The 25,416-nt window shown below is 38.3% G+C and overlaps 1 protein-coding gene across 1 annotated transcript in view; it reads left to right on the forward strand.

The window, feature by feature from the left end:
* Positions 1 to 23,009: 23,009 nt before the first annotated feature.
* Positions 23,010 to 25,416, forward strand: part of LOC139584212 (CD82 antigen-like) — an 82,043-nt gene continuing 79,636 nt past the window's right edge. The window contains exon 1 of the mRNA XM_071415799.1: positions 23,010 to 23,095. The gene's annotated coding sequence lies outside the window, so the exon portion shown is untranslated. The remainder of the gene's footprint in view (positions 23,096 to 25,416) is intronic.

The following is a 25,416-nucleotide window of genomic DNA, read 5'->3' on the forward strand; positions in this document are numbered from 1 at the left end:
CATTCATCTTCAGATAGCTAGGTGGGACAACCACATATCACAGTCATAGTCAGTACATTCATCTTCAGATAGCTAGGTGGGACAACCACATGTCATAGTCAGTACATTCATCTTCAGATAGCTAGGTGGGACAACCACATATCACAGTCATAGTCAGTACATTCATCTTCAGATAGCTAGGTGGGACAACCACATATCACAGTCATAGTCAGTACATTCATCTTCAGATAGCTAGGTGGGACAACCACATATCACAGTCATAGTCAGTACATTCATCTTCAGAAAGCTAGGTGGGACAACCACATGTCATAGTCAGTACATTCATCTTCAGATAGCTAGGTGGGACAACCACATGTCATAGTCAGTACATTCATCTTCAGATAGCTAGGTGGGACAACCACATATCATAGTCAGTACATTCATCTTCAGATAGCTAGGTGGGACAACCACATATCACAGTCATAGTCAGTACATTCATCTTCAGATAGCTAGGTGGGACAACCACATATCACAGTCATAGTCAGTACATTCATCTTCAGATAGCTAGGTGGGACAACCACATATCACAGTCCTAGTCAGGACATTAATCTTCAGATAGCTAGGTGGGACAACCACATATCACAGTCATAGTCAGTACATTAATCTTCAGATAGCTAGGTGGGACAAGCACATATCACAGTCATAGTCAGTACATTCATCTTCAGATAGCTAGGTGGGACAACCACATATCACAGTCCTAGTCAGTACATTAATCTTCAGATAGCTAGGTGGGACAACCACATATCACAGTCATAGTCAGTACATTAATCTTCAGATAGCTAGGTGAGACAACCACATGTCATAGTCAGTACATTAATCTTCAGATAGCTAGGTGGGACAACCACATGTCATAGTCAGTACATTCATCTTCAGATAGCTAGGTGGGACAACCACATATCACAGTCATAGTCAGTACATTCATCTTCAGATAGCTAGGTGGGACAACCACATATCACAGTCATAGTCAGTACATTCATCTTCAGATAGCTAGGTGGGACAACCACATATCACAGTCGTAGTCAGTACATTAATCTTCAGATAGCTAGGTGGGACAACCACATGTCATAGTAAATACATTAATCTTCAGATAGCTAGGTGGGACAACCACAGTCATAGTCAGTACATTCATCTTCAGATAGCTAGGTGGGACAACCACATATCACAGTCATAGTAAGTACATTCATCTTCAGATAGCTAGGTGGGACAACCACATATCACAGTCGTAGTCAGTACATTAATCTTCAGATAGCTAGGTGGGACAACCACATGTCATAGTAAATACATTAATCTTCAGATAGCTAGGTGGGACAACCACAGTCATAGTCAGTACATTCATCTTCAGATAGCTAGGTGGGACAACCACATATCACAGTCATAGTAAGTACATTCATCTTCAGATAGCTAGGTGGGACAACCACATATCACAGTCATAGTCAGTACATTCATCTTCAGATAGCTAGGTGGGACAACCACATGTCATAGTCATAGTCAGTACAGTCATCTTCAGATAGCTAGGTGAGACAACCACATATCACAGTCATAGTCAGTACATTCATCTTCAGATAGCTAGGTGGGACAACCACATATCACAGTCATAGTCAGTACATTCATCTTCAGATAGCTAGGTGGGACAACCACATATCACAGTCCTAGTCAGTACATTAATCTTCAGATAGCTAGGTGAGACAACCACATGTCATAGTCAGTACATTAATCTTCAGATAGCTAGGTGGGACAACCACATATCACAGTCATAGTCAGTACATTCATCTTCAGATAGCTAGGTGGGATAACCACATATCACAGTCATAGTCAGTACATTCATCTTCAGATAGCTAGGTGGGACAACCACATATCACAGTCATAGTCAGTACATTCATCTACAGATAGCTAGGTTAGACAACCACATATCACAGTCATAGTCAGTACATTCATCTTCAGATAGCTAGGTGGGACAACCACATATCACAGTCATAGTCAGTACATTCATCTACAGATAGCTAGGTGAGACAACCACATATCACAGTCATAGTCAGTACATTAATCTTCAGATAGCTAGGTGAGACAACCACATGTCATAGTCAGTACATTAATCTTCAGATAGCTAGGTGAGACAACCACATGTCATAGTCAGTACATTAATCTTCAGATAGCTAGGTGGGACAACCACATATCACAGTCATAGTCAGTACATTCATCTTCAGATAGCTAGGTGAGACAACCACATGTCATAGTCAGTACATTAATCTTCAGATAGCTAGGTGAGACAACCACATGTCATAGTCAGTACATTAATCTTCAGATAGCTAGGTGGGACAACCACATATCACAGTCATAGTCAGTACATTCATCTTCAGATAGCTAGGTGGGATAACCACATATCACAGTCATAGTCAGTACATTCATCTACAGATAGCTAGGTGGGACAACCACATGTCATAGTCAGTACATTCATCTTCAGATAGCTAGGTGGGACAACCACATGTCATAGTCAGTACATTCATCTACAGATAGCTAGGTGGGACAACCACATGTCATAGTCAGTACATTCATCTTCAGATAGCTAGGTGGGACAACCACATGTCATAGTCAGTACATTCATCTACAGATAGCTAGGTGGGACAACCACATGTCATAGTCAGTACATTCATCTTCAGATAGCTAGGTGGGATAACCACATATCACAGTCATAGTCAGTACATTCATCTACAGATAGCTAGGTGGGACAACCACATATCACAGTCATAGTCAGGACATTCATCTTCAGATAGCTAGGTGGGACAACCACATATCACAGTCATAGTCAGTACATTCATCTACAGATAGCTAGGTGGGATAACCACATATCACAGTCATAGTCAGTACATTCATCTTCAGATAGCTAGGTGGGACAACCACATATCACAGTCATAGTCAGTACATTCATCTTCAGATAGCTAGGTGGGACAACCACATATCACAGTCATAGTCAGTACATTCATCTTCAGATAGCTAGGTGAGACAACCACATATCACAGTCATAGTCAGTACATTCATCTACAGATAGCTAGGTGGGACAACCACATATCACAGTCGTAGTCAGTACATTCATCTTCAGATAGCTAGGTGGGACAACCACATATCACAGTCATAGTCAGTACATTCATCTTCAGATAGCTAGGTGGGACAACCACATATCACAGTCGTAGTCAGTACATTCATCTTCAGATAGCTAGGTGGGACAACCACATATCACAGTCGTAGTCAGTACATTCATCTACAGATAGCTAGGTGGGACAACCACATATCACAGTCCTAGTCAGTACTTTTATCTTCAGATAGCTAGGTGGGACAACCACATATCACAGTCATAGTGCTACCAGTGGATACCGAACCTCTCCTCGGGGACTCCCTTCCATGTAAATGACCTATTCCTGAGCCTGTCTCGGAGCTCTCGTTATCCAATTACCAAGCTCTTGACGAGGTGATTCAGATGAGCAAGTTCAGGGCTACAACAAAATGTAGAAAAGTCAGGGTCCCCGAAGGAGAAAATCCACTGCTTTAGTCAAACTGGATTCCCAGTCTGGATCTGTGAATCCACACCACATCTTGGCCATGTCTGAAAATGTTACTAGCTGTGAAATCTTTGCTTCCTACGTCCTTCCTCAATTCCTTTCAAAGCTTATTTGACGAGGAGGACCGAGGGAGGGACCTTGGATCCTCTCCTCCAATTCGATTTGAGAGGAATTTTTAGGAAACGAGGACTGTTGTCAACCAATCCACTTACCCTCTTGTCCCGCAGCTCACATCTACAGTCCTTGCTGTATGTCTTAACAAAATCTACACGCTCAGAATGGAAGTATGTCTCTCATTGTGCTGTATAGAAAACACAAATGTCTTACAGTGAGAAGCGCGTGATGCCCATACGAGGGTAAATCACCATGTTGAGTTCTGTCTGAGAAGGTTGTACGTCCTGGTTCTCTAGTGGTTGTCGGTTTTGTGGTTCCGTGTGTACTGCAAAGCAGGCCAGATGTTGCTTGTTCCAATGGTGACTGTACTGCACAGATGAGACACACGCGCACACACACACACACACACACACTAGTAAGTATCCCTTTCACCGTGTTTAATTAGTAGTCAGCACTCCTCCTTGACTCTGTGTCCCGGGCCTAGACAGCAGGCCCTCCCTATCTGGCAAAGATGGTAATTATTGAGTTAAAAATGTTCAAATGGCTGAAGAGCTACTTATTTTGGTGGGGAGGGAGGGAGGGAGGGATGGATGGAGGACAGATTAAGAGGTGGTGCTCTGTAAAGAGAACTCTATTTCAGTAATGTGCTTTAACATTATCCTTGCTCTGCTATACGTTTTGATGGTCCATTACTGCTATGAAAGGGTTAACCGAAAGATATAGACGGTCGGACATGAGTTTGGTACACTGAGCTTAAATCACTTTCATATAGTACCTCCCTGTTTTACTCCATTTCTGACCTTTTTATTTTTTATTTAGTTTCAAATCAAATGTATTTATAAAGCCCTTCGTACATCAGCTAATATCTCAAAGTGCTGTACAGAAACCCAGCCTAAAACCCCAAACAGCAAGCAATGCAGGTGTAGAAGCACGGTGGCTAGGAAAAACTCCCTAGAAAGGTCAAAACCTAGGAAGAAACCTAGAGAGGAACCAGGCTATGAGGGGTGGCCAGTCCTCTTCTGGCTGTGCCGGGTGGAAATTATAACAGAACATGGCCAAGATGTTCAAATGTTCATAAATGACCAGCATGGTCTAATAATAATAATCACAGTAGTTGTCAAGGGTGCAGTTCAGCTGACCAGGGCTTTCAGCTGACCAGGGCTTTCAGCAGACCAGGGCTTTCAACCGAACAGGGCTTTCGGCCGAACAGGGCTTTCAGCTGACCAGGGCTTTCATTCACAGCTCATTACAGAATAAGATCAATACTGTTGATTTAGTTTTTTTATGTGGACATATTATATTGTACCTCAAATTAAAAATATGTTACGGATTTCCATTGTTTTAGTTTGAAATAAAGAAAAGATTTGTTCATTTTGGAGACTCTTGTGTTTTATTCTGGAAAGTTTGCACCCTGTTTGTCATGAATTATACTTTTGTATATATTGTGTATATGGACACCCCTTCAAATTAGTGGATTCGGCTATTTCAGCCACACCCATTGCTGACAGTGGTATAAAATCGAGCACGCAGCCATGCAATCTCCATAGACAAACATTAGCAGTAGACTGGTGTTACTGAAGAGTTCCGTGACTTTCAACGTGTCACGTCAAATAATGCCACCTTTCCAACAAGTCAGTTCGTAAAATTTCTGCCCTGCTAGAGCTGCCCCGGTCAACTGTAAGTGCTGTTATTGTTAAGTGATAAAACGTCTAGGAGCAACAACGGCTCAGCCGCGAGGTGGTAGTCCACAGAATGGGACGGCCGAGTGCTGAAGCACATAGCGTGTCAAATTCCTCTGTCCTCGATTGCAACACTCACTCCAAACGGCCTCTGGAAGCAATGTCAGCACAATAACTGTTCGTCGGGAGCTTCATGATAATGGTTTCCACGGCAGATCAGCCTCACACAAGCCTTAGATCACCATGCGCAATGCCAAGGATCGGCTGGAGTGATGTAAAGCTCGCCGCCATTGGACTTTGGAGTGATGAATCACACTTCACCAGCTGGCAGTCCGACAGAAGAATCTGGGTTTGGCGGATGCCAGGAGAACGCTACCTGCCCCAATGCGTAGTGCCAACTGTAAAGTTTGGTGGAGGAGGAATAATGGTCTGGGGCTGTTTTTCATGTTTCAGGCCCCTTAGTTCCGGTGACAGGAAATCTTAATGCTACAGCATAAAATGACGTTCTAGACGAGTCTGTGCTTCCAACTTTGTGGCAACAGTTTGGTCTAAGGCCCTTTCCAGTTTCTGCATGACAATGCAACTGTGCACAAAGCAAGGTCCATACAGAAATGGTTTGTCGAGATCGGTGTGGAAGAACTTGACTGACCTCAACTCCATATTTTTACATGAATTGGAACGCCTACTGCAAGCCAGGCCTAATCGCCCAACATCAGTGCCCGACCTCACTAATGCTCTTGTGGCTGAATGGAAGCAAGTCCCCACAGCAATGTTCCATCATCTAATGGAAAGCCTTCCCAGAAGATTGGAGGCTGTTATTGCAGAAAAGGTGGGGGACCAACTCCATATTAATCCCCATGATTTTGGAATGAAATGTTCGACGACCAGGTGTCCACATACATGTAGTGTATGTTGTAAAATGTGTTCTACTTGAGCCTCGTCATGCAACACACACACACACACACACACACACACACACACACACACACACACACACACACACACACACACACACACTACCTGTGGTGAAGGCTTGACCTAAAAAAAAAAAAACTTTACTGTATAGAGTTGATCAGTGTTTCTGAATTCTCCTTTTGCTTTTCATCAACTCTAAAACATATAAATGATGTCGACAGTCCCATCAGGAAAGCAATCGACGAATCACATCTACTTTCAATCAAAAACTATGAGGTTTCAAAGTTCACATGTTGACTTTCTACACAGCTTTTTTTATTTATTTTTTACTGAAACAATAGAAATTACAGTAAGGGTCTACAGTAACAACTTTATAATAACACAGTAACACTTCCTGAATTGGACCAGAGACTCCATAGCCTCCACCTCCCTTCCCAGACGTAGCCAGAGTGAGGATACCCACCCAACTTAACCCAGGAAGGAGACCAGAGACTCCATAGCCTCCACCTCCCTTCCCAGACGTAGCCACAGTGAGGATACCCACCCAACTTAACCCAGGAAGGAGACCAGAGACTCCATAGCCTCCACCTCCCTTCCCAGACGTAGCCCCCTGAGGATACCCACCCAACTTAACCCAGGAAGGAGACCAGAGACTCCATAGCCTTCACCTCCCTTCCCAGACGTAGCCACAGTGAGGATACCCACCCAACTTAACCCAGGAAGGAGACCAGAGACTCCATAGCCTCCACCTCCCTTCCCAGACGTAGCCAGAGTGAGGATACCCACCCAACTTAACCCAGGAAGGAGACCAGAGACTCCATAGCCTCCACCTCCCTTCCTAGACGTAGCCACAGTGAGGATACCCACCCCAACTTAACCCAGGAAGGAGACCAGAGACTCCATAGCCTTCACCTCCCTTCCCAGACGTAGCCACAGTGAGGATACCCACCCAACTTAACCCAGGAAGGAGACCAGAGACTCCATAGCCTCCACCTCCCTTCCCAGACGTAGCCAGAGTGAGGATACCCACCCAACTTAACCCAGGAAGGAGACCAGAGACTCCATAGCCTCCACCTCCCTTCCTAGACGTAGCCACAGTGAGGATACCCACCCCAACTTAACCCAGGAAGGAGACCAGAGACTCCATAGCCTTCACCTCCCTTCCCAGACGTAGCCACACTGAGGATACCCACCCCAACTTAACCTAGGAAGGAGACCAGAGAGGATAATGCCTTATGCAGGAAATGTGTGTACACTTTCATAGGTAGGTTATTTCTGCTACTGTTTAGGCCTAACCTGATGTATACACACGTGCAGTCAATTCACTGGAGTTTTGGGCCCCCCCCCGGATATCACCAGGGATGCCATTCGGGTCAAGGTGGATCATTGCCAGTTTACCACACCTTTATGACTTGTTTGGCAGCTCTGGGAACTAAGCATTCAACAGAGCCTACCTTCAATATGCTTGTGGTTACTATGCAAACAGGAAGCTGTGGGTAAAAACCACACGTTGAACGGAAATGAATCAACAAACTCTTAACTAATACTAAAGAGAAGTAAGTGTGTGTGTGTGTGTGTGTGTGTGTGTGTGTGGTCCTTTCCGTCGACATGTCTAAACATGGTAACTGAAGATAATGTGCAATCTTAGCCTTATGTTTTGGATCCAATCAACGGGAACCTACCATTTATGGATCTATTATGAATTATATTATATGACCTGTTTTGACAGGAAGTGGTATGGATGTATATTACGTGCTTCAGGTTTACCTGTGCGTATGAGATGTACTACTCTCTCGTTCTTCCGTGCGCTCGTTCATCCGTGCGCTCGTTCTTCCGTGCGCTCGTTCATCCGTGCGCTTGTTCTTCCGTGCACTCGTTCTTCGCGTGCAAGGTGCTGAAGTGCACTGCATGCCGAAAAAAAAGGGAGGTCTGTCTTATGCAGGAAATGTGTGTACACTTTCAGGAAGAAAAAAAAAGGTACGGTTAGGGTACTGAAAATATAGAAAATACACACAAAAAAACTTCTGAGGTACACGTAATGATCTCACATGTTCGGTAGCTTTTAGGAGACATGAGATGATAATTTAATGGTAAAATGTTTTATCCAATATTTTGAATATGAAGGTACGTCAGTCTCAAAAGCCACGGCCATCATTATCATATTTCCTAGAATGCTCTATTGCAGGTCAATACTTAGAATTGTTTCAATGTTTGTGTTTTTTGCGTGCACATTAAAATGATTGATAGATCTTATGCTACACAAATATACAATTATTATATATTTAAAAGCATTAAACGTCTCACTAAAAGCTTCACTCATACAAAAGTTGAAAAATATACCAGTTTCCTTTGAAGACAAAATATTTTTTACAGTTGCGCCATACAGGTTGTAAAATAGCTGGGAAGAAATGTTCGATGTGCCGATTCCATGGCGCACGGTACACTGTATGAACTGATAACACAAAACAACGCTTGTTTCAACACTTCATTTTTCTATTTAAATTATAAAACAACATTTTGGCCACCAACAGACTGTCATATACAGTACATGGGGTATATAACAGTCTCAGCTCTGCAGATGTTGCTGTGAAAGAACAGAATCGTTAAGATGATTTATTCTGATATTGTCCCCGTGAAGGTTGCTCCTTGTCACAGGTTCAGGAATGGCTGAAAAAATCACAATATTTTAAAATGGACCCTACAAAAAGTAGTAATGGTCAGTCAATCAACAATATAATAATAATAATACTCTTCGGAAAAATATTCAACTTTAACCTACAATCTGCGGATAATATGCCTTTAGAAAGGTTGAAAATTCATGTCAGACATCACAGCACAGTTAACATATGCGGTACATGGAAAACAAAAGAGGCTGGGATTGGCTGAGAGTAGCATAGGGTTATAAATGTATTATCTGTCCAAAATGTAATATATATATAAACATAATTGACTTTGTATAAAAGTACCATGTATGTGAAATGTATACGTAACAAAAAAAAGCTGTAAAAACATTAATTTTTTTTTATAAATAAATAATCCCCACCAAAAAATCTGTAAAAATAAAAAATGGTGTCCAGAAAAATAAATAAATAATCCTAAAAAAAATGGAGTGGTCATGGAAACTGCTTATTATGCAGCCACAGGAGAGGCTGGAGGCATCGCTTTGTTATGGCTGAGGAAATGAAAAGCGTAGCCCATAGCTCTGTGGTGAGGAAGGGCACAAAACATCAGACGTGCCCAGGGATTGCATACAGAACAGCACTAATAGACCCTCGGTCTACTGTTATTGTTGTATCTCTAAAAGGGATACTTGGTATGCACGGGAAAAAATCTGTGAGAACACAAAGGCGAAATTATTCATGTTTCAGATAAACTTACAGACTGTAATTACCTCTGAGTGGCTGCAAATTATAAGTCGATATCTGTTCCCTGGTAATATAATAATAGAGAATGCAACTGTTACTACTGTTACTACTGTTACTGTTACTACTGTTGTTACTACTGTTGTTACTACTGTTGTTACTACTGTTGTTACTACTGTTACTGTTACTACTGTTACTACTGTTGTTACTACTGTTACTACTGTTACTACTGTTACTACTGTTACTACTGTTACTACTGTTGTTACTACTGTTACTGTTACTACTGTTACTGTTACTACTGTTACTACTGTTGTTACTACTGTTGTTACTACTGTTGTTACTACTGTTGTTACTACTGTTACTGTTACTACTGTTGTTACTACTGTTACTACTGTTGTTACTACTGTTACTACTGTTACTACTGTTACTACTGTTGTTACTACTGTTACTACTGTTGTTACTACTGTTGTTACTACTGTTGTTACTACTGTTACTACTGTTACTACGGTTGTTACTACTGTTACTACTGTTACTACTGTTGTTACTACTGTTGTTACTACTGTTACTACTGTTACTACTGTTACTACTGTTGTTACTACTGTTACTACTGTTACTACTGTTGTTAATACTGTTACTACTGTTGTTACTACTGTTACTACTGTTGTTACTACTGTTACTGTTACTACTGTTGTTACTACTGTTACTGTTACTACTGTTGTTACTACTGTTGTTACTACTGTTGTTACTACTGTTACTACTGTTGTTACTACTGTTACTACTGTTACTACTGTTGTTACTACTGTTACTGTTACTACTACTGTTACTACTGTTACTACTGTTGTTACTACTGTTACTACTGTTACTACTGTTGTTACTACTGTTACTGTTACTACTACTGTTACTACTGTTACTACTGTTGTTACTACTGTTGTTACTACTGTTACTACTGTTACTACTGTTGTTACTACTGTTACTACTGTTACTACTGTTGTTACTACTGTTACTGTTACTACTGTTGTTACTACTGTTACTACTGTTACTACTGTTGTTACTACTGTTGTTACTACTGTTACTACCGTTACTACTGTTACTACTGCTACTACTGTTGTTACTACTGTTACTACTGTTACTACTGTTGTTACTACTGTTACTACTGTTGTTACTACTGTTACCACTGTTACTACTGTTGTTACTACTGTTACTACTGTTACTACTGTTGTTACTACTGTTGTTACTACTGTTACTACTGTTGTTACTACTGTTACTACTGTTACTACTGTTACTACTGTTACTACTGTTGTTACTACTGTTACTACTGTTACTACTGTTGTTACTACTGTTACTACTGTTGTTACTACTGTTACTACTGTTACTACTGTTGTTACTACTGTTACTACTGTTACTACTGTTGTTACTACTGTTACTGTTACTACTGTTGTTACTACTGTTACTACTGTTACTACTGCTACTACTACTGTTACTACTGTTACTACTGTTGTTACTACTGTTACTACTGTTACTACTGTTGTTACTACTGTTACTACTGTTACTACTGTTGTTACTACTGTTACTACTGTTACTACTGTTGTTACTACTGTTACTGTTACTACTACTGTTACTACTGGTACTACTGTTACTACTGTTGTTACTACTGTTACTACTGTTACTACTGTTGTTACTACTGTTACTACTGTTGTTACTACTGTTACTGTTACTACTACTGTTACTACTGTTACTACTGTTGTTACTACTGTTACTGTTACTACTACTGTTACTACTGTTACTACTGTTGTTACTACTGTTACTACTGTTACTACTACTGTTACTACTGTTACTACTGTTGTTACTACTGTTACTACTGTTACTACTGTTGTTACTACTGTTACTACTGTTGTTACTACTGTTGTTACTACTGTTACTGTTACTACTGTTGTTGCTACTGTTACTGTTACTGTTACTGTTACTACTGTTGTTACTACTGTTGTTACCACTGTTACTGTTACTACTACTGTTACTACTGTTACTACTGTTGTTACTACTGTTACTACTGTTACTACTGTTGTTACTACTGTTACTACTGTTACTACTGTTGTTACTACTGTTACTACTGTTGTTACTACTGTTGTTACTACTGTTACTGTTACTACTGTTGTTACTACTGTTGTTACTACTGTTGTTACTACTGTTGTTACTACTGTTACTACTGTTGTTACTACTGTTACTACTGTTACTACTGTTGTTACTACTGTTACTACTGTTACTACTGTTGTTACTACTGTTACTACTGTTGTTACTACTGTTACTACTGTTACTACTGTTGTTACTACTGTTACTGTTACTACTACTGTTACTACTGTTGTTACTACTGTTACTACTGTTACTACTGTTGTTACTACTGTTACTACTGTTACTACTGTTGTTACTACTGTTACTACTGTTACTACTGTTGTTACTACTGTTACTGTTACTACTGTTGTTACTACTGTTACTACTGTTGTTACTACTGTTGTTACTACTGTTACTACTGTTACTACTGTTGTTACTACTGTTACTGTTACTACTGTTGTTACTACTGTTACTGTTACTACTGTTGTTACTACTGTTGTTACTACTGTTGTTACCACTGTTACTGTTACTACTGTTGTTACTACTGTTACTACTGTTGTTACTACTGTTGTTACTACTGTTGTTACTACTGTTACTACTGTTACTGTTACTGTTACTACTGTTGTTACTACTGTTACTGTTACTACTGTTGTTACTACTGTTGTTACTACTGTTGTTACTACTGTTACTACTGTTGTTACTACTGTTACTACTGTTGTTACTACTGTTGTTACTACTGTTACTGTTACTACTGGTGTTACTACTGTTGTTACTACTGTTGTTACTACTGTTGTTACTACTGTTGTTACTACTGTTACTGTTACTACTGGTGTTACTACTGTTGTTACTACTGTTGTTACTACTGTTGTTACTACTGTTACTACTGTTGTTACTACTGTTACTACTACTGTTACTACTGTTACTACTGTTGTTACTACTGTTACTGTTACTACTGTTGTTACTACTGCTGTTACTACTGTTACTGTTACTACTGTTGTTACTACTGTTGTTACTACTGTTGTTACTACTGTTACTGTTACTACTGGTGTTACTACTGTTGTTACTACTGTTGTTACTACTGTTGTTACTACTGTTACTACTGTTGTTACTACTGTTACTACTGTTACTACTGTTGTTACTACTGTTGTTACTACTGTTCTTACTACTGTTGTTACTACTGTTGTTACCACTGTTACTGTTACTACTGTTGTTACTACTGTTACTACTGTTGTTACTACTGTTGTTACTACTGTTACTACTGTTGTTACTACTGTTGTTACTACTGTTGTTACCACTGTTACTGTTACTACTGTTGTTACTACTGTTACTACTGTTGTTACTACTGTTGTTACTACTGTTACTGTTACTACTGTTGTTACTACTGTTACTACTGTTGTTACTACTGTTGCTACTACTGTTACTGTTACTACTGTTGTTACTACTGTTGGTACTACTGTTGTTACTACTGTTACTGTTACTACTGTTGTTACTACTGTTACTACTGTTGTTACTACTGTTACTACTGTTACTACTGTTGTTACTACTGTTGTTACTACTGTTTGTTACTACTGTTGTTACTACTGTTGTTACTACTGTTGTTACTACTGTTACTACTGTTGTTACTACTGTTACTACTGTTACTACTGTTGTTACTACTGTTGTTACTACTGTTACTGTTACTACTGTTGTTACTACTGTTGTTACTACTGTTACTGTTACTACTGTTGTTACTACTGTTGTTACTACTGTTGTTACTACTGTTGTTACTACTGTTGTTACTACTGTTACTGTTACTACTGTTGTTACTACTGTTACTACTGTTGTTACTACTGTTGTTACTACTGTTGTTACTACTGTTGTTACCACTGTTGTTACCACTGTTACTGTTACTGTTACTACTGTTGTTACTACTGTTACTACTGTTGTTACCACTGTTGTTACCACTGTTACTGTTACTGTTACTACTGTTGTTACTACTGTTACTACTGTTGTTACTACTGTTGTTACTACTGTTACTACTGTTACTAATGTCACTACTGTTACTACTGTTACTACTGTTGTTACCACTGTTGTTACCACTGTTACTGTTACTGTTACTACTGTTGTTACTACTGTTGTTACTACTGTTGTTACTACTGTTACTACTGTTGTTACTACTGTTACTGTTACTACTGTTACTACTGTTGTTACTACTGTTGTTACCACTGTTACTACTGTTGTTACTGTTGTTACTACTGTTGTTACTACTGTTGTTACTACTGTTGTTACCACTGTTACTACTGTTGTTACTGTTGTTACTACTGTTGTTACTACTGTTGTTACTACTGTTACTACTGTTGTTACTACTGTTACTGTTACTACTGTTACTACTGTTGTTACTACTGTTGTTACCACTGTTACTACTGTTGTTACTGTTGTTACTACTGTTGTTACTACTGTTGTTACTACTGTTGTTACCACTGTTACTACTGTTGTTACTGTTGTTACTACTGTTGTTACTACTGTTGTTACTACTGTTACTACTGTTGTTACTACTGTTACTGTTACTACTGTTACTACTGTTGTTACTACTGTTGTTACCACTGTTACTGTTACTGTTACTACTGTTGTTACTACTGTTACTACTGTTACTACTGTTACTACTGTTGTTACTACTGTTGTTACCACTGTTACTACTGTTGTTACTACTGTTGTTACTACTGTTGTTACTACTGTTGTTACCACTGTTGTTACCACTGTTACTGTTACTGTTACTACTGTTGTTACTACTGTTACTACTGTTACTACTGTTACTACTGTTGTTACTACTGTTGTTACCACTGTTACTACTGTTGTTACTACTGTTGTTACTACTGTTGTTACTACTGTTGTTACCACTGTTGTTACCACTGTTACTGTTACTGTTACTACTGTTGTTACTACTGTTACTACTGTTGTTAATACTGTTACTGTTACTACTGTTGTTACTACTGTTGTTACTACTGTTACTACTGTTGTTACTACTGTTGTTAAAACTGTTGTTACCACTGTTACTGTTACTGTTACTACTGTTGTTACTACTGTTGTTACTACTGTTGTTACCACTGTTGTTACTACTGTTACTGTTACTACTGTTGTTACTACTGTTGTTACTACTGTTACTGTTACTACTGGTGTTACTACTGTTGTTAATACTGTTACTGTTACTACTGTTGTTACTACTGTTGTTACTACTGTTGTTACTACTGTTGTTACTACTGTTGTTACCACTGTTGTTACCACTGTTACTGTTACTGTTACTACTGTTGTTACTACTGTTACTACTGTTGTTAATACTGTTACTGTTACTACTGTTGTTACTACTGTTACTACTGTTGTTAATACTGTTACTGTTACTACTGTTACTACTGTTGTTACTACTGTTACTGTTACTACTGTTGTTACTACTGTTACTGTTACTACTGGTGTTACTACTGTTGTTAATACTGTTACTGTTACTACTGTTGTTACTACTGTTACTACTGTTGTTACTACTGTTGTTACCACTGTTGTTACCACTGTTGTTACCACTGTTACTGTTACTACTGTTACTACTGTTGTTACTACTGTTACTGTTACTACTGTTACTACTGTTGTCTACTACTGTTACTACTGTTGTTACTACTGTTGTTACTACTGTTGTTACTACTGTTACTACTGTTGTTACTACTGTTGTTACTACTGTTGTTACTACTGTTACTACTGTTGTTACTACTGTTGTTACCACTGTTGTTACCACTGTTACTGTTACTGTTACTACTGTTGTTACTACTGTTGTTACCACTGTTGTTACCACTGTTACTGTTACTACTGTTACTACTGTTGTTACTACTGTTACTACTGTTGTTACTACTGTTACTGTTACTACTGTTGTTACTACTGTTACTGTTACTACTGTTGTTACTACTGTTACTGTTACTACTGTTGTTACTACTGTTGTTACCACTGTTGTTACCACTGTTACTGTTACTACTGTTACTACTGTTGTTACTACTGTTACTGTTACTACTGTTGTTACTACTGTTGTTACTACTGTTGTTAATACTGTTGTTACTACTGTCACTACTGTTGTTACTACTGTTGTTAATACTGTTGTTACTACTGTTACTACTGTTGTTACTACTGTTACTACTGTTGTTACTACTGTTGTTACCACTGTTGTTACCACTGTTACTGTTACTACTGTTACTACTGTTGTTACTACTGTTACTGTTACTACTGGTGTTACTACTGTTACTACTGTTGTTAATACTGTTACTGTTACTACTGTTGTTACTACTGTTACTACTGTTGTTACTACTGTTACTGTTACTACTGTTGTTACTACTGTTACTGTTACTACTGTTGTTACTACTGTTACTACTGTTGTTACTACTGTTGTTACCACTGTTGTTACCACTGTTACTGTTACTACTGTTACTACTGTTGTTACTACTGTTACTGTTACTACTGTTGTTACTACTGTTGTTACTACTGTTGTTAATACTGTTGTTACTACTGTCACTACTGTTGTTACTACTGTTGTTAATACTGTTGTTACTACTGTCACTACTGTTGTTACTACTGTTACTACTGTTGTTACTACTGCTGTTACTACTGTTACTGTTACTACTGTTGTTACTACTGTTACTACTGTTGTTACTACTGTTACTGTTACTACTGTTGTTACTACTGTTACTACTGTTGTTACTACTGTTGTTACCACTGTTGTTACCACTGTTACTGTTACTACTGTTGTTACTACTGTTGTTACTACTGTTGTTACTACTGTTGTTACTACTGTTACTACTGTTGTTACTACTGTTGTTACTACTGTTGTTACCACTGTTACTGTTACTACTGTTGTTACTACTGTTGTTACTACTGTTGTTACTACTGTTACTACTGTTGTTACTACTGTTGTTACCACTGTTACTGTTACTACTGTTGTTACTACTGTTACTGTTACTACTGTTGTTACTACTGTTGTTACTACTGTTGTTAATACTGTTGTTACTACTGTCACTACTGTTGTTACTACTGTTGTTAATACTGTTGTTACTACTGTTACTACTGTTGTTACTACTGTTACTACTGTTGTTACTACTGTTGTTACTACTGTTGTTACTACTGTTACTACTGTTGTTACTACTGTTGTTACTACTGTTGTTACCACTGTTACTGTTACTACTGTTGTTACTACTGTTGTTACTACTGTTACTACTGTTGTTACTACTGTTACTACTGTTACTACTGTTGTTACTACTGTTGTTACTACTGTTGTTACCACTGTTACTGTTACTACTGTTGTTACTACTGTTGTTACTACTGTTGTTACTACTGTTGTTACTACTGTTACTGTTACTACTGTTGTTACTACGGTTACTACTGTTGTTACTACTGTTACTACTGTTACTACTGTTGTTACTACTGTTGTTACTACTGTTACTGTTACTACTGTTGTTACTACTGTTGTTACTACTGTTGTTACTACTGTTACTACTGTTGTTACTACTGTTACTACTGTTACTACTGTTGTTACTACTGTTGTTACTACTGTTACTGTTACTACTGTTGTTACTACTGTTGTTACTACTGTTACTGTTACTACTGTTGTTACTACTGTTGTTACTACTGTTGTTACTACTGTTGTTACTACTGTTGTTACTACTGTTGTTACTACTGTTGTTACTACTGTTACTGTTACTACTGTTGTTACTACTGTTACTACTGTTGTTACTACTGTTGTTACTACTGTTGTTACTACTGTTGTTACCACTGTTGTTACCACTGTTACTGTTACTGTTACTACTGTTGTTACTACTGTTACTACTGTTGTTACCACTGTTGTTACCACTGTTACTGTTACTACTGTTGTTACTACTGTTACTACTGTTGTTACTACTGTTGTTACTACTGTTACTACTGTTACTAATGTCACTACTGTTACTACTGTTACTACTGTTGTTACCACTGTTGTTACCACTGTTACTGTTACTGTTACTACTGTTGTTACTACTGTTGTTACTACTGTTGTTACTACTGTTACTACTGTTGTTACTACTGTTACTGTTACTACTGTTACTACTGTTGTTACTACTGTTGTTACCACTGTTACTACTGTTGTTACTGTTGTTACTACTGTTGTTACTACTGTTGTTACTACTGTTGTTACCACTGTTACTACTGTTGTTACTGTTGTTACTACTGTTGTTACTACTGTTGTTACTACTGTTACTACTGTTGTTACTACTGTTACTGTTACTACTGTTACTACTGTTGTTACTACTGTTGTTACCACTGTTACTACTGTTGTTACTGTTGTTACTACTGTTGTTACTACTGTTGTTACTACTGTTGTTACCACTGTTACTACTGTTGTTACTGTTGTTACTACTGTTGTTACTACTGTTGTTACTACTGTTACTACTGTTGTTACTACTGTTACTGTTACTACTGTTACTACTGTTGTTACTACTGTTGTTACCACTGTTACTGTTACTGTTACTACTGTTGTTACTACTGTTACTACTGTTACTACTGTTACTACTGTTGTTACTACTGTTGTTACCACTGTTACTACTGTTGTTACTACTGTTGTTACTACTGTTGTTACTACTGTTGTTACCACTGTTGTTACCACTGTTACTGTTACTGTTACTACTGTTGTTACTACTGTTACTACTGTTACTACTGTTACTACTGTTGTTACTACTGTTGTTACCACTGTTACTACTGTTGTTACTACTGTTGTTACTACTGTTGTTACCACTGTTGTTACCACTGTTACTGTTACTGTTACTACTGTTGTTACTACTGTTACTACTGTTGTTAATACTGTTACTGTTACTACTGTTGTTACTACTGTTGTTACTACTGTTACTACTGTTGTTACTACTGTTGTTAAAACTGTTGTTACCACTGTTACTGTTACTGTTACTACTGTTGTTACTACTGTTGTTACTACTGTTGTTACCACTGTTGTTACTACTGTTACTGTTACTACTGTTGTTACTACTGTTGTTACTACTGTTACTGTTACTACTGGTGTTACTACTGTTGTTAATACTGTTACTGTTACTACTGTTGTTACTACTGTTGTTACTACTGTTGTTACTACTGTTGTTACTACTGTTGTTACTACTGTTGTTACCACTGTTACTGTTACTGTTACTACTGTTGTTACTACTGTTACTACTGTTGTTACTACTGTTACTGTTACTACTGTTGTTACTACTGTTACTACTGTTGTTAATACTGTTACTGTTACTACTGTTACTACTGTTGTTACTACTGTTACTGTTACTACTGTTGTTACTACTGTTACTGTTACTACTGGTGTTACTACTGTTGTTAATACTGTTACTGTTACTACTGTTGTTACTACTGTTACTACTGTTGTTACTACTGTTGTTACCACTGTTGTTACCACTGTTGTTACCACTGTTACTGTTACTACTGTTACTACTGTTGTTACTACTGTTACTGTTACTACTGTTACTACTGTTGTTACTACTGTTACTACTGTTGTTACTACTGTTGTTACTACTGTTGTTACTACTGTTACTACTGTTGTTACTACTGTTGTTACTACTGTTGTTACTACTGTTACTACTGTTGTTACTACTGTTGTTACCACTGTTGTTACCACTGTTACTGTTACTGTTACTACTGTTGTTACTACTGTTGTTACTACTGTTGTTACCACTGTTGTTACCACTGTTACTGTTACTACTGTTACTACTGTTGTTACTACTGTTACTACTGTTGTTACTACTGTTACTGTTACTACTGTTGTTACTACTGTTACTGTTACTACTGTTGTTACTACTGTTACTGTTACTACTGTTGTTACTACTGTTGTTACCACTGTTGTTACCACTGTTACTGTTACTACTGTTACTACTGTTGTTACTACTGTTACTGTTACTACTGTTGTTACTACTGTTGTTACTACTGTTGTTAATACTGTTGTTACTACTGTCACTACTGTTGTTACTACTGTTGTTAATACTGTTGTTACTACTGTTACTACTGTTGTTACTACTGTTACTACTGTTGTTACTACTGTTGTTACCACTGTTGTTACCACTGTTACTGTTACTACTGTTACTACTGTTGTTACTACTGTTACTGTTACTACTGGTGTTACTACTGTTACTACTGTTGTTAATACTGTTACTGTTACTACTGTTGTTACTACTGTTACTACTGTTGTTAATACTGTTACTGTTACTACTGTTGTTACTACTGTTACTGTTACTACTGTTGTTACTACTGTTACTACTGTTGTTACTACTGTTGTTACCACTGTTGTTACCACTGTTACTGTTACTACTGTTACTACTGTTGTTACTACTGTTACTGTTACTACTGTTGTTACTACTGTTGTTACTACTGTTGTTAATACTGTTGTTACTACTGTCACTACTGTTGTTACTACTGTTGTTAATACTGTTGTTACTACTGTCACTACTGTTGTTACTACTGTTGTTACTACTGTTGTTACTACTGCTGTTACTACTGTTACTGTTACTACTGTTGTTACTACTGTTACTACTGTTGTTACTACTGTTACTGTTACTACTGTTGTTACTACTGTTACTACTGTTGTTACTACTGTTGTTACCACTGTTGTTACTACTGTTACTGTTACTACTGTTGTTACTACTGTTGTTACTACTGTTGTTACTACTGCTGTTACTACTGTTACTACTGTTGTTACTACTGTTGTTACTACTGTTGCTACTGTTGTTACTACTGTTGTTACTACTGTTGTTACTACTGTTGTTACTACTGTTACTACTGTTGTTACTACTGTTGTTACCACTGTTACTGTTACTACTGGTGTTACTACTGTTACTGTTACTACTGTTGTTACTACTGTTGTTACTACTGTTGTTAATACTGTTGTTACTACTGTCACTACTGTTGTTACTACTGTTGTTAATACTGTTGTTACTACTGTTGTTACTACTGTTGTTACTACTGTTACTACTGTTGTTACTGTTGTTACTACTGTTGTTACTACTGTTACTACTGTTGTTACTACTGTTGTTACTACTGTTGTTACTACTGTTACTGTTACTACTGTTGTTACTACTGTTGTTACTACTGTTACTACTGTTGTTACTACTGTTACTACTGTTGTTACTGTTACTGTTACTACTGTTGTTACTACTGTTGTTACTACTGTTGTTACTACTGTTACTGTTACTACTGTTGTTACTACTGTTGTTACTACTGTTGTTACTACTGTTGTTACTACTGTTGTTACTACTGTTGTTACTACTGCTGTTACTACTGTTGTTACTACTGTTCCATTTTCTGCCATCACGTTATTAATGTAAATGTGAGTCTGTGTTCAAATGATGGATGCATAGTAGGGATGTTCCTCTTGAAGGTGCAGTTTCTCCTGTCAAATCAGCATGTGTACATACATTTAATAAAAAATATGATAAATAACACACATTTTAGATTTTTCTAAACTAATCCAATCGGTTAGCAGTTGGCCTTATTGCTCCCGTTGCTGAGCTGGTTGTTCTAGTTTAGATGGTTTAGGTTGTCTCATTTATAAACTTTCATTACCTTGGCAGTCATTCTAAATTCAGGTTGCGGGTGATTTTAAAAGTAAAATTGTTTGGGGATATCCTAACTCTGACTGGATTCCATTAGAAATTACACATCACTCTGCAAGCCATCATAATGTGACCTGCATGGTGTGGCCTGCAAAACCAGGAGTTTAATTTCAATTTTAAAATATTTAGGCACTCACTTGGTGAAGGCTACAGGACTGGAAGTCATGGGTGGTACTGCCAATTGCCATTTACTCCTGAGGTGCTGACCCTCGACAACCACTGTGATTATTATTTGACCCTGCTGGTCATCTGTGAACATTTGAACATCTTGGCCATGTTCTGTTATAATATTTTGTTTCTGTACAGCACTTTGAGATATCAGCTGATGTAAGAAGGGCTTTATAAATAAACATTTGATTGATTGATTGATTAAAATTCACTCAAAACCCACCGTGAGAAATATTGATTGATTAAAATTCACTCAAAACCCACCGTGAGAAATATGAAAATACGACTTTACACCCTACAGTGTTAAAACAACACCCCAAAAACCTTTTTTTAGAAATACATTTTTGCCACTCAAAAGGAACAAACGCCTTTGTCACGGTGGTGATTACCCTAACCCCCCCCCCCCCCCCCCCCCCCCAAAAAAAACAAATATAAATAAAATTCCAAAAGTAGACATTTGTTAGCAATGCGCATGCCATCTCTTTTCTGTGTTTGAGTCAATCAATGTTGCTGCTCTCCATACAGGTCTTTCATACTCTTGGTTGTTGCCTGATACCCCACATCTGAAACACAATTTCTTCCAAGAGTATTGTTTAAAAAAAAATCTCAGAGCACCTGACCAAATTCACATAGACATTTTTTTGTTATAGCTCTGTCATTCGCATTGAAAGTCTAAAAAGTGGTAGATATGTTCTATGTGCACTATTTCTATGCTTCCGTTCCTGAAGTTTCATTTTTGCTTATTTTACTTTTGTACAACAGCTTCAAACAGCTGAAAAATAATAGATTTTTGCTTATTGGATAATATATTTCATGGCGATTTTAGATGGTACAATGTGTGTGTGTGTGTGTGTGTGTGTGTGCGTGAGGTTTAACCTAATGGCAGCTAAATAGCTCCCCTGTGCTGCTGTTTACATTACAATGTCATGAAGCCTGATTTATTTATTTTTAGTCATGGTGGAATATTTTACATATCTTATAATAACAGCTATAGGAATGTGGTACTATCATGTCGTATGCACTTTAAATATAGATGATTTTATGTAAGAGTGATTATGTTAAATATTAAGTGAGAATTTTTTTAACGACTCATGCATGAACAAGAGTAGGCTTATTTCTACATTTTTAAAGGCCCTCACCTACACAAAATAACCTTATAGTTTTATTTATAGGACAGTAAGAACAACATAAAATGGAAACATTTAAATTATTATGTTAATTGCAATAATTATTTATTTGCAGAGAAAAACATTTGTGTTGCGTAGGCCTATAATAATACGATTTTATTTTCGAGCAGTAAAGGGATTGATTAAGGAAGTTACCCATGTCTACCGCACGGTGGCGGTCTTCCACGCTTTTCCATCCCACACACGTCTCTCTCTCTCTCTCTCTCTCTCTCTCTCTCTCTCTCTCCCACACACATCCCGTTCAGTCACACAGTCAGTCACACACACACAACGGGACAATCGAGAAGACGGAGGTCCGCTACAGCTAACCGTTAACTCCACATTTTACACCAAAAAGTAAGTATTTGTTTATTTGTGCGATTGTCAGATGTTTAGCTAATATTATTAGACGAGGTGAGCTACATTTCCTTGCTTTTTTTATGACCCCGTTGTATTCGCTTTCTAAATAGAACTTCTATAACTTTTGCCCTGATAACAAGCTAGGTATAAAGTAAGCTAAAGTTATTTTATCTAGGTAATGGACTTTGTTTAGCTGCAGTTAGATTATATTTGAGTTACTGTAAAAAAGATAACCCGGTAACTTTAGGGCGAATTTGCTCAGTAAAATGGAGTCTAAGGGCTGTTCTGGCTATGGGCATTATTGCTTGATTATACTAAACGTATTTGTATAGTAGCTATCTGAATTATTAATCCATCACTGACACTTTAAAAAGAGTGATGTTTTAGGTCCTTTGCTCAATGGTTATGATCTCAATCTTGATTTGTGAAGTGGATGGTAGACGGACTCATCCCGTTCAATGACTGTACTGGGAGGCTTGGCGCAATAATCCTCAAGTGTAAAAAGGGATTCTGTGTCCATGTCTCCTCCACTTTTCCCTGTGAGCCAACAGTTGTTGCTGTTAAGAGCTGGGGACTATCATGGTATTAAGAGATTTTAACCCCGGGGGGTTGTATACCCTGCCAGGGTAATAGACTCAGTCACAGATGTGTATATAGGTCAGATCGGTGTGTGTTTGTTCTATAGGCCACCCTCTGAAGCGATGTTAAGTGTGTGTGTGTGTGAGTGTGCGTGAGAGAGTTTGGCATCAGAGCTCCTGTGGTCTTGGTTTACAGCAGGGCTGAGGCTGAGCGGGTAGCTGTTCATTTATTGCCACAGCGTTATTGACACACACACACACACACACACACACACACACACACACACACACACACACACACACACACACACACACACACACACACACACACACACACACACACACACACACACACACACCACCGTCGTAATCCTGGGTAGCACCCCTGTATCCCCATTGAGAAACAAAGCACACACTGATTTCATCTATCGGGATTGCCCCCACATTGTGTGTGTGTGTGTTTGTTTGTTTGTGTGCCCCCTCTAGCTTACTACAAGCTTCACAGTGTGAAACTGACCCCCCCCCCCCCCATGCCAAACCTTTTTTAAAGAGGGAAACCAGGCCAATGCAAAAGGAGCCATGCTGTAATATAAATAGGACCCCCTGGTCTCTGTGTGGTGACATATGGCAGCTTCGAGAGGACCTTGTTTTCTGAGTGCATAGTTGCACACACACTACCATTCACTACTTTTATGTTTTTCAAATAAGGATCTGTGCTTTGCTTTGCCGTACCCTGTTGCTGGCTGTAGCTTATTCTCTTAGGGATACAAACCAGACAGTCCAGGCTAAATCTAGGCTAAATTGTGAGTTTCCACCCTCAGTGATGGTCACGAACAGAACTAACATTTCTCTTTTCTTGTTTGGGACAGTAGGCATACTGTATATTAGGCTTAAAGGCCCACCCCGTAATTCAAAAAACAGCCCCGCCACTTGGTTTCTTATAAAGCTTAGGGCTAGGGATAGAGAAATGTAGCCTAACCACTCTCTAAATATGAACATTAAATGGTTGGCACCATGGCATGGTCGACTTGAGATGTCAAGAAGGCAGAGTAACGTCCTGTCGTGGACAGACCTCTTCCCATTTTAACAACCACTGAGTCTATATGTTTTTGACCATGACAGATTGATATCTAGGGTTACAACCAGCAGTTTAGTCTCCGCAGCTAAATAGACACATTATTCAATACTAGATCTAAATGAGGTTTAGCGTTGAGCGAGTGATTTGTCCCAAAAAATTATACTTTTCGTTGTTGACTGGAGCGCTATGTTAAACCTATTGTTAGTTACCCATTCTAGAACTGACTGGAGCTCTATGTTAAACCTATTGTTAGTTACCCATTCTAGAACTGACTGGAGCTCTATGTTAAACCTATTGTTAGTTACCCATTCTAGAACTGACTGGAGCTCTATGTTAAACCTATTGTTAGTTACCCATTCTAGAACTGACTGGAGCTCTATGTTAAACCTATTGTTAGTTACCCATTCTAGAACTGACTGGAGCTCTATGTTAAACCTAGTGTTAGTTACCCATTCTAGAACTGACTGGAGCTCTATGTTAAACCTATTGTTAGTTACCCATTCTAGAACTGACTGGAGCTCTATGTTAAACCTATTGTTAGTTACCCATTCTAGAACTGACTGGAGCTCTATGTTAAACCTGTTGCTAGTTACTCATTCTAGAACTGACTGGAGCTCTATGTTAAACCTATTGTTAGTTACCCATTCTAGAACTGACTGGAG

The sequence above is a fragment of the Salvelinus alpinus genome, chromosome 9 (genome assembly GCF_045679555.1).
Source record: "Salvelinus alpinus chromosome 9, SLU_Salpinus.1, whole genome shotgun sequence".
Taxonomy (NCBI): Eukaryota; Metazoa; Chordata; class Actinopteri; order Salmoniformes; family Salmonidae; genus Salvelinus; species Salvelinus alpinus.